The sequence below is a fragment of the Sinohyriopsis cumingii genome, chromosome 10, assembly GCF_028554795.1.
Source record: "Sinohyriopsis cumingii isolate HCF-2022 chromosome 10, ASM2855479v2, whole genome shotgun sequence".
Classification (NCBI taxonomy): domain Eukaryota; kingdom Metazoa; phylum Mollusca; class Bivalvia; order Unionida; family Unionidae; genus Sinohyriopsis; species Sinohyriopsis cumingii.
Window position 1 is genome coordinate 3,367,335 of NC_142970.1, and position 25,394 is coordinate 3,392,728.

General features: G+C 35.5%; 1 protein-coding gene across 5 annotated transcripts in view; it reads left to right on the forward strand.

Moving 5' to 3' along the window:
* LOC149789501 (advillin-like) overlaps positions 1-25,394 on the forward strand; it is a 169,852-nt gene that overhangs the window by 17,730 nt on the left and 126,728 nt on the right. Inside the window, exon 1 of one of the 5 annotated variants that reach the window (XM_089971535.1) lies at positions 15,723-15,743. The exons of the other annotated variants lie outside the window; for them this stretch is intronic. The gene's annotated coding sequence lies outside the window, so the exon portion shown is untranslated. Of the gene's footprint in view, positions 1-15,722; positions 15,744-25,394 lie in introns of those variants that run through there. 5 annotated transcript variants of the gene reach the window in all.

Consider the following 25,394-nt stretch of genomic DNA (forward strand, 5'->3'; position numbering starts at 1 on the left):
TGGCTCTTTGCCGAAAAAGGTTGTGCACCCCTGCTCTAGAGCAATGGAAAAATTTACTATTAAAATTCATTCTCCATTAATGCTCCCAGTGGCAAATTTATGTGGTGGGTATAGCAGGGAAATTTCCCCCATTAATTATAGTACACATATTTTACTGAAAAGAAACCCAAAACACACAAAGATAGAAACATTTGCTATTTTGAGGAAAATGAACAACCTTTCACAAAATCAAACTTCTGTTGAATAAAAGTCAGGATTTAACCTCGTTCCTCGGTTTTGTTCTTGAATGTTTTTTGAAAGAGAAAAATTGTTGGTATGCAGTAGACATTGGTGCTAAATATTATTATGTTGAAGCCCTTAAACGGGCAACCCATCCTTCTGTGTATGGTACAACAGTTTGATTGACATAGATATATCTTTAACGTAGCTTTTAAGGACTTGTAATTATTTGTAGGGTTTAACTTGGTATTAGCTTATTGCTGAAAGTTGATTTTCCAAAGTGGACTTGGAGTGATATTGCAGTAATCTAAAAGTAATGTTAGAAAATTGAAATAACTCCTAAACCAGATATTGATTCACCTTCAGCTGTGTACAGTGGTGTTAGACTTTGGCATTGACCTTGTCAGTGCATATTTTAGCACTGGTGATTTATCAAAGTGTGAAATGAACTGTAACCCAGGCTGACTTGGGGGAGTTGACTGGTATGCAGTTGTAGGTGGTATTGTCAAGTGTAATCAGCTTACATGGACTACCTTTTGATTGCTCAGTATTTTTCACATCCATTAACATTAATCATACAAGGTGGTTCAGTAAGGAGTGGAGAAAATATTTATTCATTGACTGTGAAAGTAAAGAGTTAAGACACGATAATACATCTTGTATTTTTTATCAGTATAACCAATTGATTTTGATTTATGTATTACTGTGGAGTTATGAACTGGTTTTATTCTCTATCCAAAATGTTGTGTTTAACATTACAATGTATGTATAAGAAGAGATCCTGAAATACTTGTATTTGCTGGACATGTCCAGTAACTCAAAGGTATTGACCGGCACATACTCAGAAACTGGACATCATTTATATTAGAGCTCTCAAATAACACTATATCAACTTGTCGTTGATTTGTTTCTCCATTAAACTGACAAATAATCATCTTATCAAAGTAAATTCAAGTGTCTAGTTTACACACAGTAAATTCAAATGTCCCCATCTAGGTCTGGTTTACTTATAGTAAACTGACCGCTCTGGTGGCCTAGTGGTTAGAACGTCCACCTTGGATGCAGGAGGTCATGGGTTTGATCCCCGGCCGAGTCATACCAAAGACTTACAAAAATGATACTAACAGCTGTCTCGCTTAGTGCTCAGCATTAAGAGGTTAGTGTTAGGACTGGTCGGCCTGGTGTCAGGATAATTTGACTGGGTGTGACATCAAGCTACATGTCTGCGGCATGATGCCCCAGTGCTAGACATCACTATAAACTGTCACACTGAAGACATTGTAGCGATATGACTGATTTTTTTTAAAGCTACGTTAAAAATCCAAATCTCACACACACACACACTTATAGTAACTTTAAATGTTATTAGGTCTTGATTGTACAGATGTCTCATGGTCTAGTTTACACATGTCACAAGGTTTAGTTTAAAAACATATCACTAGGTCTAGTTTACACAGTAAATTAAAATGTTGCTGGGTCTAGTTGATGCAAATGTCACTAGGTGTGGTTTGCAAATAGCAAATTCAAATGTTACTAGATCTGGTTTATGCATAGTAAATTTAAATGTAACTTGACCTGCTTTACACATAGTAAATTCAAATATCCCTAGATCCGTCTCACACATAGTAAATTCAGATGTCACTAGGTCTTGTTTACACAGAGTAAATTCAAATGTTACTTGCTCTGGTTTACACATAGTAAATTCAAATGTTACTTGCTCTGGTTTACACATGGTAAATTCAAATGTTACTTGCTCTGGTTTACACATAGTAAATTCAAATGTTACTTGCTCTGGTTTACACATAGTAAATTCAAATGTTACTTGCTCTGGTTTACACATAGTAAATTCAAATGTTACTTGCTCTGGTTTACACATAGTAAATTCAAATGTTACTTGCTCTGGTTTACACATAGTAAATTCAAATGTTACTTGCTCTGGTTTACACATAGTAAATTCAAATGTTACTTGCTCTGGTTTACACATGGTAAATTCAAATGTTACTTGCTCTGGTTTACACACAGTAAATTCAAATGTTACATGGTTTGGTTCACACATATCAAATTTAAATGTTACTTGATGTGGTTTACACACAGCAAATTCAAATGTTACTTGATGTGGTTTACACACAGTAAATTCAAATGTTACATGGTTTGGTTTAAACATATCAAATTTAAATGTTACTTGCTCTGGTTTACACATAGTAAATTCAAATGTTACTCGCTCTGGTTTACACATAGTAAATTTAAATGTTACTTGCTCTGGTTTACACATGGTAAATTCAAATGTTACTTGCTCTGGTTTGCACATAGTAAATTGGATTGTTACATTGTTTGGTTTAAACATATCAAATTTAAATGTTACTTGATGCGATTTACATATAGTAAATTCAGATGTCACTAGGTCTGGTTTACACACAGTAAATTCAAATGTTACATGGTTTGGTTCACACATATCAAATTTAAATGTTACTTGATGTGGTTTACACACAGCAAATTCAAATGTTACTTGATGTGGTTTACACACAGTAAATTCAAATGTTACATGGTTTGGTTTAAACATATCAAATTTAAATGTTACTTGATGTGGTTTACACATAGTAAATTCAGATGTTCCATGGTTTGGTTTACACATATCAAATTTAAATGTTACTTGATGTGGTTTACACACAGTAAATTCAAATGTTACATGGTTTGGTTTAAACATATAAAATTTAAATGTTACTTGATGTGGTTTACACATAGTAAATAAAGATGTTCCATGGTTTGGTTTACACATATCAAATTTAAATGTTACTTGATGTGGTTTACACATAGTAAATTCAGATGTTACATGGTTTGGTTTACACATATCAAATTTGAATGTTACTTGATGTGGTTTACACAATAAATTCAAATACTGCTTTGTCCTGTTTACAAATAGTAAATTCAGATGTCAATATATTTATTTTACACATGGTAAATTCTTGTGTCTCTAGGCCTGGTTTACACATGGTAAATTCAAGTGTCACTAGGCCTGGTTTACACGCAGTAAATTCAAGTGTTGATAGGTTTGGTTTACACATGGTAAATTCAGATGTCACTAGGTCTAGTTTTCATATAGTAAATTCAAATATCTTGGCATTTTGAACTGAATGGGAGTTTCTTTAGTAACCAAAGTCACCACATTTGCCTGGGTGTGTCAGTGTTTTCTAGCAACAGATGTTATGTAGTTTACATAGCAAATTCAAAAGTCATTAGGTCTTGTTTACACAGAGTAAATTCAAAAGTCATTAGGTCTTGTTTATATAAAGTATATTAAAAAATGTCACACGGTTATGTTTATACAGAGTACATTCAAAGGTTACTAGGTCTGATTTATACATGGTACATTCAAATGTTACTAGGTCTGATTTACACATGGTACATTCAGATGTTACTAGGTCTGGTTTACACATAGTAAATTCAAAAGTCATTAGGTCTTGTTTATATAAAGTATATTAAAAAATGTCACACGGTTATGTTTATACAGAGTACATTCAAAGGTTACTAGGTCTGATTTATACATGGTACATTCAAATGTTACTAGGTCTGATTTACACATGGTACATTCAAATGTTACTAGGTCTGATTTACACATGGTACATTCAAATGTTACTAGGTCTGATTTACAAATGGCACATTCAAATGTTACTAGGTCTGGTTTAAACATGGTACATTCAGATGTTATATACACTAGATCTGGTTTATACATGGTACATTGGATTGTTACTAGGTCTAATTTATACATGGTACATTCAAATCTTACTAGGTCTGGTTTAAACATGGTACATTCAGATGTTACTAGGTCTGGTTTGCACATGTTACATTCAGACATTACTAGGCTTCATTTACACATGGTATTTTCAGATGTTAATAGGTCTGAATTACACATGTTACATTCAAATCCTTACTAGGTCTGGTTTACACGTTACATTCAAATCCTTACTAGGTCTGATTTACACGTTATATTCAAATCCTTACTAGGTCTGGTTTACACATGGTGCAGTCAGATGTTACTAGGTCTGATTTAATAATAATAATAATGAGGACTTTGTATAGCGCCCAATCTTTAGAAGCTCTAAGTGCTTTACAACATTATACAACACCTATCAGATAAAAAACATACAATGATATGATTACAAAAACAAACACCATGAAATTAGAAAACATTAAAAAAACATGCTGTGAATATTTAAGGTAGGAAACATTATTAGGTCTTCAAGTTTGTTCATGCAGTCGAAATAAATGAGTTTTGAGAGCCCTCTTGAATGCGATCACTGTGTCTTTGTGTCTAAGTTCAGTGGGCAATTCATTCCACATTGCTGGGCCCTGGTATGCAAAAGAACGCATGGTACATTCAAATGTTACTAGGTCAGGGTTACACATGGTGCATTCAAATGTTACTAGGTCTGGTTTACACATGGTGCATTCAAATGTTACTAGGTCTGGTTTACACATGGTGCATTCAGATGTTACTAGGTCTGGTTTACACATGGTGCATTCAGATGTTACTAGGTCTGGTTTACACATGGTACATGTACATTCAGATGTTACTAGGTTTGATTTACACATGGTACATTCAGATGTTACTAGGTCTGATTTACACATGGTACATTCAGATGTTACTAGGTCTTGTTTATATAAAGTATATTAAAAAATGTCACAAGGTTTTTGTTTATACAGAGTACATTCAAAGGTTACTAGGTCTGATTAACACATGGTACATTCAGATGTTAGTAGGTCTGATTTACACATGGTACATTCAGATGTTACTAGGTCTGATTTCACTAGGTCTGATTTGCACATGGTACATTCAGATGTTACTAGGTCTGATTTACACATAATACATTCAGATGTTACTAGGTCTGATTTACACATGGTACATTCAGATGTTACTAGGTCTGATTTGCACATGGTACATTCAGATGTTACTAGGTCTGATTTACACATGGCACATTCAGATGTTACTAGGCCTGATTTACACATGGTACATTCAGATGTTACTAGGTCTGATTTACACATAATACATTCAGATGTTACTAGGTCTGATTTACACATGGTACATTCAGAAGTTACTAGGTCTGATTTACACATGGTACATTCAGAAGTTACTAGGTCTGATTTACACATGGTACATTCAGAAGTTACTAGGTCTGATTTACACATGGTACATTCAGAAGTTACTAGGTCTGATTTACACATGGTACATTCAGAAGTTACTAGGTCTGATTTACACATGGTTTCTTGGTTGGACATTCAGTAGGATTGACAATAGTATTCACTCACTGTCTCATTTGCTTGTAGTCCACTACAGATTTTAAAAACAGAAAGCATCAAGAATATTAGAAAGGCACAAAACTTAGTCATTTCGTTCATGTTTCATAAGCTCGAACTTGTTGTCACCAGGGGTCCCAAACACTGTCAGCTACTTAGCATTGTAAACTGAATGGGAGTTCCTTTAGTAACAAGGTCACCATATTTGCCTGGGTGGGTCAGTGTTTTCTAGCAATAGATGTGAGATAGTTTACAGACTTTATAATCTCGAAAATTCTTTAAAGTTTAGAGTTAAATCTATTTTAAAAAATGCATCCAGGAGTTCCTCCATTTATTTGTTCAGTTTGCTTTAGAAATATTAAAACTAAACAATGCTGACATTGGATGCAGATGACACAGTTTTTACTGAAATGGACTGTTCTTGAAACCAGAAAAGGACAGCAGTCTGTCTCCTTGCATGCATTGGGAGCTTCAGTTTGCTTTGAAACATTAAGAAGTCTACAGTGTTAGGGACTGCTTGGTGACAGTCAGGTTAAAATTATAAATCAATGAATGAAATTATTTAAGTTTTGTTATTTTTTTTTCCTTATTTGCTTTTTATTGTTAATATCAGGAGGGGGTTCAAAATTTGGGAAGGTGTGCGAATACTATAAGCTTGTTTGGTCATCCTATTTTCCCAATTGTTTAAAACTAAATGGCCACAAAATTCAAGATGAAAGAGGCATGAAACAGTATCTCCAGGACTTGTTAAAATGAACTGTAATTGAATAATTACATGCAACAAATGGTCTGTACTCAAACCACGTGGTCTGTGTCCCTCACATTACATTTTCTTTAGCATGGACATTACGTCAGTCCCTCGTACTACATGGTCTGTACACAACACATTACTTCAGTCCCTCACACCTAATGGTCTGTACTGTATACATTACATCAGTCCCTCACACCACATGGACTGTACTATTGACATTACATCAGTCTCTGACCACCACATGGACTATACAATGGACATTATAATCATTCCCTCACACCACATGGACTGTGCCATTGACATTACCTCAGTCCCTTACACCACATGGTCTGTACTCAAGACATTACATAAGTCCTACACACCACATGGTCTGTACAATGGACATTACATAGTTTTTCACACCACATGGACTTTACTATTGACATTACATGTCACTCACACCAAATGGTCTGTACTCGAGACATTACATCAGTCCCCCACACTACATGGTCTGTACTATATGCATTACATCAGTCCCTCACACCACATGATCTGTACTATGGATATTACATCAGTTCCTCACACATGGTCTGTACAATGGACATTACATCAGTCCCTTACACCACATGGTCTGTACTCAAGACATTACATCAGTCCTACATACCACATGGTCTGTGCACAAGACATTACATCAGTCCCTCACACCACATGGTCTGTTCTGAAGAGATTATGACAGTCCCTCACACCACATAGTCTGTAGCATGGACATTGCATCAGCCCCTCACACCACATGGCCTGTATACAAGACATTACATCAGTACCTCACACCACATGGTCTCTACTCAAGACATTACTTCAGCCCCTCACACCACATAGGCTGTACACAAGACATTACATCAGTACCTCACACCACATGGTCTCTACTCAAGACATTATATTAGTCCCTTACACAACATGGTCTGTAGCATGGATATTAAATAAGTTTCTCACACCTCATGGTCTGTAATATGCATATTATATCAGCCCCTCACACCTCATGGTCTGTAATATGGACATTACATCAGTCCCTCACACCACATGGTCTGTACACAAGACATTACATCAGTACCTCACACCACATGGTCTGTACTCAAGACATTATATCAGGCCCTTACACAACATGGTCTATAACATGGATATTACATCAGTCTCTCACACCTCATGGTCTGTAATATGCATATTACATCAGTACCTCACACTACATGGTCTGTAATATGGGTATTACATCAGTACCTCACACTACATGGTCTCTACTCAAGACATTACATCAGTCCCTCACACCACATGGCCTGTACTCAAGACATTACATCAGCCCCTCACACCACATGGCCTGTACACAAGACATTACATCAGTACCTCACACCACATGGTCTCTACTCAAGACATTACATCAGTCCCTTACACAACATGGTCTGTAGCATGGACATTAAATCAGTTTTTCACACCTCATGGTCAGTAATATGCATATTATATCAGTCCCTCACACCTCATGGTCTGTAATATGGACATTGCATCAGTACCTCACACCACATGGTCTGTACACAAGACATTACGTCAGTCCCTTCCACAACATGGTCTGTAGCATGGATATTACATCAGTCCCTCACACCTCATGGTCTGTAATATGGGTATTACATCAGTAACTCACACCTCATGGTCTGTAATATGGGTATTAAATCAGTAACTCACACTGCATGGTCTGTAATATGGGTATTACATCAGGACCTCATGCCACATACCTTTTGAAAGAAAATGTAAAGCCTAAGCCCAAGATTTAGAAGAAAGATACTCGCGACAACAACTGTCTTTTTTTAATCATCATTCAAGACTTGTTTTAGGACCTGATCAATTAAAACAATTTATGGTCAGTCTTGGTAAATAGAAGTTTTTCCTCTAGCTCTCAAATGAGATTCGGAAAGTTCATTGATATATGGCATAATGCATATTAATGGAGTGATTTTGCATCCATTTGGTTGAGCATGTTACTGCTCCGGACAGATTTTGATCAGACTTGGAATGTACTTTAAAATTTTAAATATTTGTGAGTTCCATATTATGTAATATCCATATTTATTAATGAAGTGATCATGTGATCAATTTAACATTTCCAAGTCTTGTTACCAGTCTAGAAACTCTATTTCTGATCTTAGATTAAACTTGTTAAATAGGCTTATATTCTCAAGATATCCAATTATTATATTTTACAATATCAGAACAATTTAGATTACTCAGTGGAAATACATAGAATATTTCATTACAAAGAGAACCTAGTGGAAACACCTGGGATTTTCATTACAAAGACCTACCTGTGACCTGCCGTCAGAACAAATGGGACTTTTTTTCACAGAATGTTTCGTGATAAAGAAGAATGCTGAATTACGTCATTATCATATGGGTTTGCAATGGTTTAATCTTGAGAAAGTAAGTTTTAATCCATTTCAGATCTGGGTTCTGTAGGTTCACATTATGATGGCAAGAATGCTTTACCAGGAAAAGAACTTGGTGGCTCAGTTTGACATCATTGGCCCAGAGAAGATGGCACTTTAATATGAAACTGTTGAATTTTTGTATTTTCCAGAATTATTGGCAGTTGCAAAATAAAGAAAAAGTTGTATTTGAAACTGATATATAACTAGTCATGTTGGTAGGCTGTAGACCAATAGTCAGCCTGAATTCAGCATATTGTAGCCAAGACCCAAATGTTTGGCTCAGCTCCTCCGCTTGCAGTGTATATTGTTGCCAAGACCCATAATTTGGGCTAAGCTCCTGTGCATAAAGGCCATAGCATGGCCAAGATTCAGAATTTGGGCTATGCTTTTGGACTCTAAAGACATATGGTAGCCATGACCCAGGAATATGGCAAATTCCCTAAGTTTTTCAGACACAGGAGTGCATGGATTTGAAACATCAGCTGTTTGCCTGCTTTGTAGAAATATATGTGAAGCCTGTTGTGCCAGCTGACTTGTTTAAGCATGCATGAAATTTAAATTGAGATGCCATGTTGTCTGATAAAATGAATTGACATAAAGCTTTTTGAGCTGTTGTAGTTGTTGTTGTAGAGTTTAACACCATTTTTCAGCAAAGATAGGCTACACATGGTGGTCAGTATAAAAGGTGGAGGAAGAACCTGGGAAAACCCTGGAAAGAACCACTGACCCACAAGAAGCTACTGGCAAGCTTTCTCACATACCCACATTGGCCTAACCTGAGACTTGAACCCAGGCTGGCAGAGGTGATTTGGCAATGATCTGTAACAGTGAACACTTTAGACCACTTGGCCACTTGGGGCCCCTAGAGCTGTTGTAGCATGCAGCCCCTAATTGTGTCTCAAAGCAAAGATTGAGGGTGTGGATATGGACCTTAACGCTTGTGTTGTGGATTGGAATTTCTTTTTCTACGAAATAGTTATGGTTTTTCATAGGCCAATGTACTCAATCTTTGAAGAGACTGAAGTCCAGTGATGAGGTATTTATCAAGGAATTAGGTCAGATGTTAGTATTGACTCATCACTATGGGGTGGATAGATACCAATTGAAAAGTATCATATAGGGTTATCTTTTCTACTGCCTATCACTTGTCATTTATATGGCAGTGCATTCATGTACTTAACATAATTACACGTGGCAAAGTAATTGGAGTAGTTGCAAGCTGAATGTAATGGCAGTGTTATTCAATATTTTTACCAGCACATAGAAATAAAGATATTTTTAATTATACTTTTCCTTTTGTTTTGTTTACTACAAAGTGGAGAAGAACAAAAGTTGGTGTGATCAAAACTCAGGGATTGTATTGATTTAGAATCTGTAAAATATCAATTTTATTAGGTAAGAAAATTCGACTTGAAAACAATTGTCGTTCTACTATTTTTGTTTTCAAGGTTTCAGTTCAGTAGCATTTTTGCAAGGAACTTTACAGGACTAAATTAGAAATATCTAGATAAACAAAGTACAAATTAAAATGTTATATATACTTTTTGGAATTACCTTTATTTTGTCATTGGTTTGTTTACTTTTCAGATGGTAAATTTATTAATGAAACCAGTCAAAGGTATTGTCCATGAGTGACCATAATGCAATACCATCACAATCAGACACAATTCACACATGGTCACTGAAGGTGTAAGAACACATGTTCTCAAAATTACTTACTTTGAGACTAGAAAACCACTTGTGAATTTTATCAGCGTTTTATATTGATATTGAGTTTGCACATGATTACAGTCCTCATCAAGTCATGCTGAATGGCATGTTGAATGATTGACATTTACATGCAATACCTTCATCTGGTTTTAACAATATTTTGACAAACGACAAAACCAATGAAATTTTTAATGACGTAAATTAAAGTGATGCCTTTCTTTCTTTTTTTGAATACACATGTATTGATGAATTAATTTAATTTGTGAAGAAATGATAGATCAGAAGTAATTAGTTCCAAATGTATTATATATTTGGTAAGACATAAAAGCCATGTTTTCAAAGTAGAAGAAATTTTTGTCAGCTAGTTATCAGACATGTACGGTGACATTTACCCATTTTAAACAAACCACACAGACACACCATCAGCATCAGACATTAATAGTAACATTTGCCTATTTTAACAAGTCACATTAGACACACCATCAGCATCAGACATGTATAGTAACACTTGCCAATTTTAACAAGTCACATTAGACACCATCAGCATCAGACATGTGAAGTAACATGTCTATTTTAACGAGTCACATTAGACACCATCAGCATCAGATATATCTAGTGACATTTGTCCGTTTAAACAGATCACAGAGACACCAACGGCAGGCATATTTAGTGTCATTTGCATATTTTAAACAAGTCACAGACACACCATCAGCATCAGACATGTCTAGTGACATTTGTCCATTTTACACAAGTCATGCAGACACAACATACACATTTATACCTAATGTAGCCACTGCTGGGAATCCAGTTTTTTTACTGTTCATTATACTGTATTATGTTTTACAATATCTCAAGTATCAAATAAACAACATGTATTTTGGTGTCCTACACTTTATATAACATATATGCTCAGATAAAAGTTGAATGTAACTGCACAGGTCCAGATCTGTCATCACAGAATGTATTTGAATCTAACTGCACAGGTCCAGATCTGTCATCACAGAATGTATTTGAATGTAACTGTACAGTTCCAGATCTGTCATCACAGAATGTATTTGAATCTAACTGTACAGTTCCATATCTGCCATCGCAGAGCATATTTGAAAATGTGGGTTTGTGCAATTTGTTAGGAATAATCAGTAGAACAAACAATATAAACCTGGATCTGCTGGCACATTATGTTATAGCAGATCAGGGTTCTCTCTTGTTTGCAGTTGGACTCTACATGTAATTGAGTATATATGGGAATTAGTAATAAAATTAATTAGTGTCTGTCCAGTGTGACATCATACAGTGTCTGAAAGTATTTTAAAAAATCCATCCCATTTTAGCTGCAGTCAGCAACCTGTCTGGCTGACAATTGTTGCATGGACTAATTGAATTAGATGGTACAGGTAGGGCGTTTATATTTGATCACCTATACCTTCTGTTTATGTTTGAGACTAAACTAATGGCTTTTACCTTATGAAGGCCATTATTAAGAAAATTTAAAATTCTACTCTGTGCCTCACTGAATTGTCAGCACCTGCATTGTGGCTTTGCTAGGTGTTTATCAAGGTCAAAAAGGTGTTCTCATTTTTGTGTGCAGCTTTTCAAAAGAGTTTTAGCTGGTACAGCTAAATTAGTACATTTCATTCAACCTTGACCAACTTTATCTTGATGTTAGCACTCTGTCTCCTTGACTTTTGGATATGTAAATAAGGTGTGAAATAATTGCTGATAGAGGCCTTTCTAAGAATAATGTACTTGGTAGCCATATGAGATTACAGGTGGCTGATTTTATTATTTATAGTTGATGGCCATTTTCTGGCAGGGGTGGGTTGGGTTGAGGGCTTGTAAGCTTGTTTGAAAAAAATATCAGACTGCCAAAATAAATCTAGATAGAAAAAAATATTCTTACTTTAATTTATAGGAAAAATTCTATTATATCCAATGTGTTATATCCATTGAGATCACAATTTAAAAAAAAAATATCAATTACATTAGAGATGCATGCTTTTATTATATCCATTACTTTAGATCCAGTGAGATGCATAATTTTATTATATTCATTGCATTAGATCCATTGACATGCATAATTTTATCATATCTATTGCATTAGATCCAGTGAGATGCATAATTTTATTATATCTACTGCATTAGATCCATTGAGATGCATGCTTTTATTATATCCATTACTTTAGATCCATTGAGAGGGGCCCCGAGTGGCCGAGTGGTCTAAAGCGTTCTCCGTTACGGATCACTGTCATCTTACCTCTGTCTGCGTGGGTTCGAATCTCGGATTCAGCCAATGTGGGTATGTGAGAAAGCTTGCCAGAAGCTTCTCTTGGGTTGGTGGTTCTTTCCGTGGTTTTCCCGGGTTCTTCCTCCACCATTAATACTGGCCGCCATGTATAGCCCAATCATGTGCTGAAAATTAGCATGAAACCCTTCAACAACAACAACAAAGATCCATTGAGATGCATAATTTTATTATATCTGTTGCATTAGATCCATGGAGATGCATAATTTTATTATGTCCATTGCATTAGATCCAGTGAGATCAACATTTTGTTACTGTAAATTAGCGAATATAGTACATGCTCAAGTATAACATGCGCTCATATATTACCCGTAGTTTTTCTATAAAATAATAGGGTGTGGTCAAACTCACCTTTCTGTTTACCATTTAATCCTGTAATTATCTAAATTCCATCATTGCTCCTTTTGATAAAAGTGCATACTGCAGCAGAGCCGTTTCAATCAAACTGGGTCAATTCAAAATTATTTTTCTCATCTTGAGCAGTCTCAGCCATTCCATGACAAAGCCAAGTGCTTTCTTTGTTGAATGCAGGAACAAAGCAGTGCCTATCCGTTAATTCAATGTCAATAAAATAATCATCTACCCGTAAATAATCGCCAGATGGCTTGAACTACACACCTGATTATATAATAAACAATGCAGTCAGTTAGGTTATAGCGGCTTGGGCAAGAAGAACACCAGTAACTATTTGCAATGGATTCTGTAAATGTGAAATTCTTCCTGAAGTTGACTCATTTAGCAATGAATCTATGACAGCAAATCAGACAGCATCATAGGTTTTAACTGTCAATGAAGGATACTGATCCGAGGTTATAGAGGTTTTTCAACGTATATTGAAATTCTAATTACTCATATTTTAATATTATTGACATTGATTTATTGCGTTGTAGAAGTTCATATTCTAGGCTGATTTTATTAAGTTGATCTTGATCTTGTCCTGTCATTATGTCGTCTTTAAACTTCCAAAAAATTTAGCTCACGTGTAAAACATAACTGTATAATCAGCATTAGACTCATTTAATATCTCAAACTTCGTGTGTTGCTTGGACTAGGAACAAGTCTTTTAAAATATTATTACAACAAGGTATTACAAGTAAAAGTCAAATTATATAACATGAAGACGCAGAGATGTGTGTGCATGGTAGGGAAAAACTTGGATAATCTGCATGTTATATTCGCTAATTTATGTATATCCATTGCATTAGATGATTGAGTTGCATAATTGTTTTCTCAACTTTGAAGCATTGGCAAGACATGTGGATCACTTTCATTATCTTTGTTCTTGATTTAGGTGTCAGTGGTAAATCTGTTATCAGCATTGTTCTTGGTGTAGGTGTCAGTAGTAGATCTATTATTGTCATTGTTCTTGGTGTAGGTTTCAGTGGTAAATCTGTTATCTTCATTGTTCTTGGTGTAGGTGTCAGTGGTAACTCTGTTATCTTCATTGTTCTTGGTGTAGGCGTCAGTAGTAGATTATTATTGTCATTGTTCTTGGTGTAGGTGTCAGTGGTAACTCTGTTATCATCATTGTTCTTGGTGTAGGTGTCAGTGGTAAATTTTTAATTTTCAAAGTTTCTTGATACTGTTGTTTGTGCTGTTATGATACTTGATGTCAACATTTACTGATCTGTATAGATGACTTGCACTTTGGGTAAGAAAGAAGCCTACTAATTTTCTTGAAACTTAAAGATCAAGGTCACTGACTAGAAAAGTTAATCATAATAACTGATGTTGTCCTACATCTACAGCTGCCCAACTTGAACATGAAGTAAGAAAGATACTGTTGTATTTACAGTGAAACAGCTACAACTGTATATTCATCACGGTGGGCACTGCTCTCCACAATCAAAAAAATAAGTCAGTTACGAACATTTTTCTGATACTTGTATTTATAGTCATGAAATTAATAGTGTATTCATTTTGAAGGGTACTGCTCACCACAGGCAAAAGTAGGTCCCAGTGAGTTATTTTTTTGTTTTGCATTGAGCTTAGATTCAGTTATTACATTGTTTTGCCATTAGCCCAGTTTGTTTGGCACCATTACACTACAAGCAAAAATAGGTAACAGTGACTTAACTATTTTAGGATTATACCCCAGTGGAGATGTATTGATGTAGCATACTTATAGCAATATTTCTTGCTAAATATAAGGAAGCAATTTGTTTTGGTTTGAACATGAAATTTTGCAAATGGTTTTGTTATTTTCTTTGAAACAGCACACAATCCCACTAAATCTAAGACTCTCAAGAATCTTGTTTATGTGGAGATAGTGGGGTAATGTGCATGGATAGGTTTATCATTTAAGGATCCGTTTTCAACAAAATCGTAGAAAATAAGTTTTGAATTAAAACACAAATTTAGATCTCATTTTTCAATTGATGCAATCTACCTGTACATGTAGATTTGTCTTTGATTACTGCTTACTCACATAATTTTAAAGAGGTCATCATTTGCTTTATAGCCCTTCTTTTTTGACTTTTAATTGGACTAGTCTACTTATACTTTTAACAATTAAATGGACTAATCCTCTTATAAAATTGATATTTTGTGGATGCATACATTTTTCTTGCATCATTGAGGGAAATTTCTTGTGTAAATCCAACATGCAAAAATCTCCATATTTTACTATATCTTTCTTTTTCCCATTGGACTTGGTCAGATATATATTATAATCAATGGTCAGGCAGACAGGCAATTCTTACCAAACTATAAAAATAGAAACAGACTGTAGTTGAATACTGCGCTCACATATAATGATAAATAAGGCAAGTTATACATTCCTAGTGCCACCTACAACATTGAAGGATAAACCTAAATAGTCCAGCTACTTGAAGATCCTATGAAAACTTGCAATGTCAACAGGGCATAAAATGCCACAGGTGCTGGGAGGGGGAAACAATTACCTGTGACAGTTTAAGGAAACTTTGACAGATTAAATTATTATATATCAAAATATTCAGGCATCTTCAAACGTTGGTACAGCACTAGCTGAGGATTTTTTAGCTGTCCATTTGAGAAAGGGGTAAGAATTGCTCATTTTATGTAGCCTTTTCCTATCTTTTTGTTGAAAATGCACGTCTCGATTATGCTATTCGTTCTTGTTTTATTTCAGAAAAAAAAAACTTTTTCATTTCATCAGTTCTTAAATTTGCGTCTTTGGAAAGGAGTCCTTCTTTTTCCATAAAGAATTGTTGTTCATTGGTTTCTTTAAGTACATGATTTGTAGCAACACTGAAAGTGATGAAAAGTTGGTACATTTTAACTTACAATTTAGCAAAGATCATCTGGATCAACCCCCAAAACACCATTTGGAGATCCCCCACTTCTGCACACAAATTATTGACAGAATGTATGGAATTCCTTTGTTCTGAAATTCATTTTTGTATCAGTAGTAGATGTAAATGAAACTTTACATGTCTGAGGTGATATCTGGACACATGTCTGAGGTGATATCTGGACACCTGTCTGAGGTGATATCTGGACACATGTCTGAGGTGATATCTGGACACATGTCTGAGGTGATATCTGGACACCTCTCTGAGGTGATATCTGGACACATGTCTGAGGTGATATCTGGACACATGTTTGAGGTGATATCTGGACAGTTTGGAGAACAGACAGTTTGGAGATAGACATTTATGAGAATGGACTGTTTGCAGAGGGGACAATTTGGAAGCAGTTTGGAGATAGACATTTATGAGAATGGACTGTTCGCAGAGGGGACAATTTGGAGACAGTTTGGAGATAGACATTTATGAGAATGGACTGTTCGCAGAGGGGACAGTTTGGAGACAGCTTGGAGATAGACATTTATGAGAATGGACTGTTCGCAGAGGGGACAATTTGGAGACAGTTTGGAGATAGACATTTATGAGAATGGACAATTTGCTGAGGGGACTTTTCACATATAGAACCAGGATTAATTGAAATGAGTTTTTTGAAAAACAGCTTTGGGTTCAGTTACACAAAAATGAAAATGTGTGAGTGTTTAACTGTTACCAATGATATCCATTGGTATCATTAGGTGTCATGGTTCAGGGATTTACCCCAGCAACATTGCTGCTAGCACATGCCTATATTTAATAAATCAATAAAAGTTTTTAAAAACATAGAAAATATTTTTAAAAAAACTCCTATTTTTGTGGAAAACCCTTTTATTTGTAAAATTAATGAATACACTGGATATTACATTGTTTAAACTTTTCCTTAATCCAGATTATATCACTGTATAGTAGCAATTGCCAGGTAATACCAACATAAGCCACACAATTAGGCGACATATTTAAGGTCTACATAATATACCTAATCCTTTTTCTGTTCAGCTGCATTCCTTCAGCAGGCACATGGAAAGATGATGTGAAATGCAGCAATATACTGAAAAACAATTGTATCCAATTATGACAGGATTTGATGTATAACTCCTGCATCTATCTGTAGAAATCTGTTGTACCCAGATATGACAGAATTCCATGTGGCTCTCTGGCATTTATAGAAAGCAACTGTACCCAGATATACCAGGTTTTGATGTGTCTCAAGCATTTGTAGAAATCAACTGTACCCATATATGCCAGGTTTTGATGTGTCTCAAGCATCTGTAGAAATCAACTGTGCCCAGATATGCCAGGTTTTGATGTGTCTCCTGCATTTATAGAAAGCAACTGTACCAATATATGCCAGGTTTTGATGTGTCTTTTACATTTATAGAAAGCAACTGGACCCAGATATACCAAGTTTTGAGGTGTCTCCTGCATTTATAGAAAGCAGCTGTACCAATATATGCCAGGTTTTGATGTGTCTTCTGCATTTATAGAAAGCAACTGTACCAGTATATGCCAGGTTTTGATGTGTCTTTTACATTTATAGAAAGCAACTGTACCCAGATATGCCAGGCTTTGATGGGTCTTCTGCATTTATAGAAAGCAACTGTACTCAGATATACCAGGTTTTGATGTGTTTCCTGCATTTATAGAAAGCAACTGTACCAGTATATGCCAGGTTTTGATGTGTCTTTTACATTTATAGAAAGCAACTGTACCCAGATATGCCAGGTTTGACGTGTCTCTCCTGCATCACTAGAAATCTATTGTTCCCAGATATGACAGGATTCCATGTGGCTCTCTGGAATTTGTAGAAAGCCAGATGGTATCCAGATAAATCAGGTTTCCTTTTGTCTTTTGCATTTGCAGAAAGTTATATTATATATAGATATATCAGGTTTCCATGTGTGTCTCCTGCATTTGTAGAAAGCTATATTGCATTGATTTACAAATCCACTTGCTTGACACCTGGGACAAGCTCAATATTGCAAGGCACTTGCTTGCAAGTAAGCCCAAATATTGAAAAGGGATACAAGATGCAAACAATTTTATTTATTGTTGGTGGTCTGTTTAAAATACATAAAACTATAGCTTTGTGTGAGCCTTTGTTGCTGACAGGAAGATGTGTTCAGTTCCTAATGCTTTATGTTCTGCAAGCTTTGTACATTTCAGTCTTGCACACAGTACATATGTCGACACCTATATTTAGCATTTATATGTAGTACATTCATCTTTTACTCAACTGGCCAGTTTCTTTCATATATTATGTGTGATTTCCATCTTGAAGTGAATGTCAAGGTCATTTTCAAATTTTCTCATGTAGATGTATTAACTTGAATAGTTTTTGGGTATGGAAAAAATCAAGCACACAATATAAATTAAATGTACATAACAACATGTGTCTGTCTGCTTTTGTTCTTCTAAGTATCTTGGCATTCCAATTCTTTCTAATATACATATCTATCTATGTGTATTGTTTCCATATACTGTACATTTTGAGTTGCAATTATTGGCATGTGGTTTTAAGGTGCTTAGAAAAATGTAAGGAAAACAAAAATTTAAATAGGATGTGATTTCCATATTTTTTTATTTTATCATTTTACTTAATTATATCTTGAGATTTTATGTTTGGGACAAGTTCAGATTTTCATAAGGTAAGTCCAGTTTTTGGGTCGGCTTGCTGACTTTTATAACTCAGATAGGTCTGGATTCCATGTGTTGCAGTGACATGAAAATAAAACAATGTTATCATAACACCTGGAAGGATGATGTCAGGGAATAGTGGAATGGGGTGTGTCATTTAAAATTTTACCCATTTATGTATCAGTGAAAATCATTTTCCTTTTAATACTTTATACATGTGCCAGTTTGTCAGTCACTAGATGTACTTGTTGATAAAAGTATCCAAAGAGCCTGTTTGTCTGTACAGTTTTGATTTCTGTGCAAGCACATCTATGTCAGGGTACTAGCTGAACGAAGGTGTACATTTCTTGATGTCAGGGCACTGAAGAAACATGTATACTTGTTGATGTCAGGGTACTGAATGAAACTGCACACTTGTTGATGTTGGGTACTGAAAGAAGGTGTATACTTGTTGATGTCAGGGCACTGAATGAAGGTGTACACTTTTTGATGTTGGGTACTGACAGAAGGTGTACACTTGTTGATGTCAGGGCACTGAATGAAAGTGTACACTTGTTGATGTTGGGTACTGAAAGAATGTGTACACTTGTTGATGCCAGGGCACTGAATGAAAGTGTACACTTGTTGATGTCAGGGCACTGAAAGAAGGTGTACACTTGTTGATGTCAGGGCACTGAATGAAAGTGTACACTTGTTGATGTCAGGGTACTGAAGAAAGGTGTACACTTGTTGATGTCAGAGCATTGAAGAAAGGTGTATGCTTGTTGATGTCAGTGCACTGAAAGAATGTGTACACTTGTCGATGTCAGTGCACTGAAAGAAGGTGTACACTTGTCGATGTCAAGGCACTGAAGGAAGGTGTACACTTGTCGATGTCAAGGCACTGAAAGAAGGTATACACTAGCGGAAGGAAGATGTACACATGTTGAATCTTAACCTCAAGTTTTAATTCGATAACAGATTAGCCATAATTCAACCAAGCTAGTTAATTATGGACCTATTCAGTGATATTAGAACCCAATCATATTTAGAGAATTGGAAAAAATGATATTTTTGCTGCCAAGCTTAAAAAGACTGCAGGGCCCCGAGTGGCCGAGTGGTCTAAAGCGCTCTTCGTTACGGATCACTGCCATCTCACCTCTGTCTGCGGCGGTTCGAGTCTAAGATTCAGCCAATGTGGGCATGTGAGAAAGCTTGCCAGTAGCTTCTCGTGGGTCGGTGGTTCTTTCCGGGGTTTTCTGGGTTCTTCCTCCACCACTAATACTGGCCGCCATGTATAGCCTATCGTGCTGAAAAATGGCGTTAAACCCCACAACAACAACAATAAAAAGACTGCATCCAGATGGGCAGGCTGGATATTATCATTTACTGTAGGGAGTAGTGTTGGCCATTCTTCCCTGTGTATAAGACTATTGACAGACAAGATTGTGATCATATTCCTAGCAAAATATATAAAAATGTTAAAATGTAGCTATTAATAGAAACCTATGCAACAAGGGTAAACTGTATTACCATAGTGGGAGCACATGGTTTAAAAATTAAAACAGGGTACATGATTATTAAACAAGATAGCCTTGGAAGCGAGAGGTTGTGGGTTTGAACCCCGGCCAAGTCATACCAAAGACTTAAAAAAATGGTACTAACAGCTGCCTCGCTGGGTGCTCAGCATTCAGAGTTAGTGTTAGGACTGGTCGGCCTGGTGTCAGGATAATGTGACTGGGTGGGACATGATGTTACATGTTTGTGGCATGATGCCCCAGTGCTAGACATCACTATAAGCTGCCACACTGCAGCCTATTTAGCAATATGACTGAAAAATTGTTAAACCTATGTTATAAATCCTAATCACACAAACACATTTAATTTATATTGTGTCTCTGATATTTGTCATGATTGAGGGTTGTGTATACCTGACGTATGTCATGATTGAGGGTTGTGTGTACCTGACTTACGTCATGATTGAGTGTTGTGTGTACCTGACTTATGTCATGATTGAGGGTTGTGTGTACCTGACTTATGTCATGGTTGAGGGTTGTGTGTACCTGACTTATGTCATGATTGAGGGTTGTGTGTACCTGACTTATGTCATGATTGAGGGTTGTGTGTACCTGACTTATGTCATGATTGAGGGTTGCGTGTACCAGACTTATGTCATGATTCTAAGGAGTAGACAATATGTTTACTTTAATTTGTATCTTGTTTACAATTTCATGGGGTTTTCTGTTGGAGAATGGTTGAAGCTTAGGTCGAGTGAACTATAAATAGAGGTTTGTAAACAAGGTCTTCATTCCTGTTTTAAGATCAGACTGTGGAATCAGTTTTGGTTTTATTAAGATATAAGGAAAAAACAAATATGTGTATTTCTAGTTGGCCAACCATCCCTGATTTTTGTTGCTGACACTATCTGTTTTTCTCCCTTCGATAAAAAAATTTAAAATTAAAAAGAAAAATAAGAATTCCCGAAATTGATTGGTGCATCTTAGTTGGTTTTGCCCAGTACTTAGAGGGCTTAGTACATTATATATATATATATATATATATATATATATATATATATATATATATATATATATCATTGGAATTAGTGTTTATTTGTAATAAAGGCCACTGGCCCATGATACATATCCATACATCATGCGGTACAAAAAGATGTTATAGTGCATAATAAAAGAACATCGTATTTATAATAAGTAATATACATGAAAGTAATAATTATTGCTTTTTTTAAATATAGGTGCGATATAAGTATATACTGCACAGTAATCAAACAAACAGATGTAAGGGTGACTGTAAAACTTGTGTGGAGCAAAATTTTTGATATTGATCTAAAGTCTTATGTAGTAGGAATTGTGGATAAAATGGTTTCTCTAATCTTTAAGGCTTTTAATTTAAACATTGCTAAATTAGTCATGAGAATTTTACCTCTATCCTTGTGTATACAGGACCTAAATTTGTCTAAAGTTGGATTTTTATATACAAAGGTGGGTAAGTATTTTCTTCATATTTCTCTATATAGCGGACATCAGTACTAAAATGGAATTCATTTTCAATGTTATCATTACAAATTTGACACAATCTTTCCTCATAGCAGATACTTTCTTATATTCCGGTATTACCTCTGACTGGTAAGTTCCCCACTCTAAGCATAGTGATTACATAACAAAGATCGTTATTTGCCAACAATTCTAGATATTTTTGACAAGTAAATTCTACTCCCAATGACCTGGGAAAGTGCAGTCTTTTCACTGACTTAATCTCATCTGCAGCTTTTGCCTAAAAATATCTTCACATCTCTGGCTGAACAGTCTAAGAAATATATTTTCATAATTTACACCAAACAGTGCCAAACTCAAATGTAAGTAGAAGCTTTTTAACATAGCCCAGCAATCACAATCTCCCCCACATCTTAACTGTAAATTGTAGCATTGTTTAGGTTATCTGTCTTCTGGCATTCTTAGCCAATATTTCAAAATACGTTTATATCTTACACACTGCATATAATTCTTCCTAATTTGTCATATACGAATGCATTTGGAGTAGACTTAGATGTACCAAGGATATATTTACCAAGTGTCAAATGAGGTTTTACAATATCATTGGCATCATTAAACACCCAAACCTCAGCTCCATAATTAGGTATTGGAGCTATCTTTGCATCAAACTGACAAAGAAATCCAGTTACAGGTGATCTGCCAAATTTTGAAAGACTTTGTTTCAGTATATGCACGACCTTCAACACCTGCAAGGATAGATTTTTCTGGCACATATAGCAAGAGTATTTTGAAGAAAATATGCATCCTAAATACTTATAATCGGATTCAGTCTTTACCTCTGTATGGCCATAGTACCACTTTTTCGTAACTTCTGAGATAGCCACCTCTGTATCAGTGTATCCCCCAGGGGTGTAAAATTGAGGATCAAAAAAACCCCTTGGTGTCAGAACTGGGGGTCAAATAAAAAATATGGTGGTCAAAAATGTTCTGACAAATTTTCATATGACTCGTACTTTTTCAGCTTGAAATAGGATATTGCAACTTGCACAACATACTCTCTCTCTCTCTAAACATACAAATAAATCAACATGCACAATTAAAAAACAAATGCATTGTCCATTCAAAAAAATTGTATTAGTTCATTTTTCTTTTAAAGTCTTACTTTTAACAGTCTCCTTATAATCAATATGAAGCAATATTATAGCCCAACACAGTACATACAAGCCAATACAAAAAGCCAAATAAATCTTTTTAACAAAATGGCAGTCAAATTACTGCCTTTCATAAAATGTGTACTATCATCGGTTTCAATGTACTTCGTCCTAGAACATATTTATCTAAATATCAAGGAGGATAATGATTCCTCTTTCTAATAAGTTACACTTGAACTTTAAGATCTATCTTTTATTGCAGCAAAGTTAAAAACCAACAAAATATGCAATGACCCGCTGACTTTGTAATCCAAATAACACATTTGTCTCTACAAGTTTACTGATTTCTTTGTTGTGAACGAATGTCTTGGGTTATAATGTATTCTCCAGATATCTTGTGGCAAACGAGGGCAAATTTTTAAAAATTCTAAAACCCTGTCAAGAAAGGATTATTCACATTTTGCAGTTTTCGCAATCACGCGATCATAAGTCACACTGGTAATCCTAATGTATGAATACCATATTCCAGTCAAGGGCATTATTGTCTCCATTGTTAATTAAAGTTAGATCCACAGTTACTCTTCTGTGTTCTGCTTCTTTAACTTTCTTCACTAATTATTTTTAGTGCACATCGTTTTAATCTGGAGATCACTTTCTAGTGCAGCAAGCAGTGAGATTAAACATCTAGGGTGGCGCTCTACAGTTTCGTATTTTGCATAGGGTTAGGATTTTAAAGAAAAAGAATTTCCCCGGCTTTACTCACTGGTTATACTGGCTATTTAAAAAAGACCTTGTATATCTTAGGTATAATGCAAAGAACCTTTAATTCCCTTTATTTTGGTGTATGATTGATGGGTGTACTATGGGTTATAAAGTATACAGCTTGGCCTTACTTCAGATGTGTACCTTTCAAAAAAGTGCTAGCTCTACTTGGTCATTTTCACTTCCTGAACTTCAGAGGTAAATTGTATAAAAAAGAGCCGATAACTTTTTTTACATTTTATATATTTGGTAATTCATTCATTGCACTTTCAGAAGCTGGTATTGTCTAGTCTGGCAAAATTCATTTTCCCTATTTTAATAGCTGCTATGTATAGTGTACTTTAGACTAATTCAGGCTGATTTTTTAACACAAGGTGTGCTTAAATCATGTAAAATTTCCAAAAGTACAATATCCAAAAGAAATATCATCCACATTACATTAATGTAGCATAGAGGTATGCCAACATTCTCTCCATTGTGCATGTTTTAAATGCGAACTACTTCACCTTACATACGTCACTCTCTCAAAAGTACATATTATCTGGTGAGCGCCCCCTAGATGATGACTTGCTGAGCTCGATGGAAATCGCGTGAGAGATTGCGAGATTAGGGGAAGCTACTCCGTCATAACATTGCCTATGCTAGTCTGGTTCATTGTTTCGATTGTTCCCTGCATTGCACTCTGCTATACGAATAGAGGAGCGCAAGGCAAGGAACAAACAAAACGGGGAACCAATCAATGCCTATTCTCGAAGTATACACGATGCAATTCATCGTCCAATGCATTGAGTATTAAATAAATCCTGACCACATTATGAAAATCCTTTGCGTCAGAAAAACGCACGGCAACAAAATGTGTGCGTCAATTTTATCCAGCGTGCGCCCCTGATGCACAAGTGTGCGTAAAGGGAAACGCTGTCTATATGGGCATAGTACTGTACCACATTTTCGTAACTTCTGAGATAGCCACCTCTGTATGGCCATAGTACCACTTTTTGTAACTTCTGAGATAGACACCTGCAAAATACAAGTGCTCTTGTTTTTTCCATATTCACCTTTAATTTCCACTTTAGGCAGTATGTATGCAACATATTTTGCAACTGGTGAGCAGTGTCAGCAAAGATATCTAAATCATCTGCATACAACAGTGAAAGTAGTTCTAAGGTTTCAACAGACACTCACCTGTTTCCTTCAGCTAAAAAGGGTTTCAAAAATAAAGACGAGTAAAGGTGATAAAACACAAGGCGCATACCTAAATGGCAATTAAACACATCAGTAATAAGACTGTTGGACTTGGTACATGCTTTTGTGTCAATATAAATTGCCTTGATGATTCTTAACATTTTTCCACTAATATTTTCACCAACTAGCTTTTGGTACAATAAACATCTCTCTATATTATCAAAGGCTTATTTTATAGTCAATAAATACTGCATAGAACCTACCCCTACATTATCTTAAATATTTACAAATTAATGTATATAATATAAATTTATTATCTGTTGTGGAATACCCTGTTCTAAATCCTGCTTGGTCTTCACTCAGTATTTGGTTTTCCTCCCCCCATTCATTTATTCTGTTATTTAAAATCACTTTGCTTAATATTGGTAGTAGACTAATGCCTCTGTAATTGGAGGGTTCATTTGCATCCCCTTTCTTCAAACTTGGTATGATGACAGCCATTGACCAATTTCTGGATAATATCCAACTTGAGAAATAAATAATATTGTTAATATTGATGCAATTATGTTGCTCATACATATAAAGAAGTCGCTGGATAAATCATCTATTCCACCGACTTTGTTAT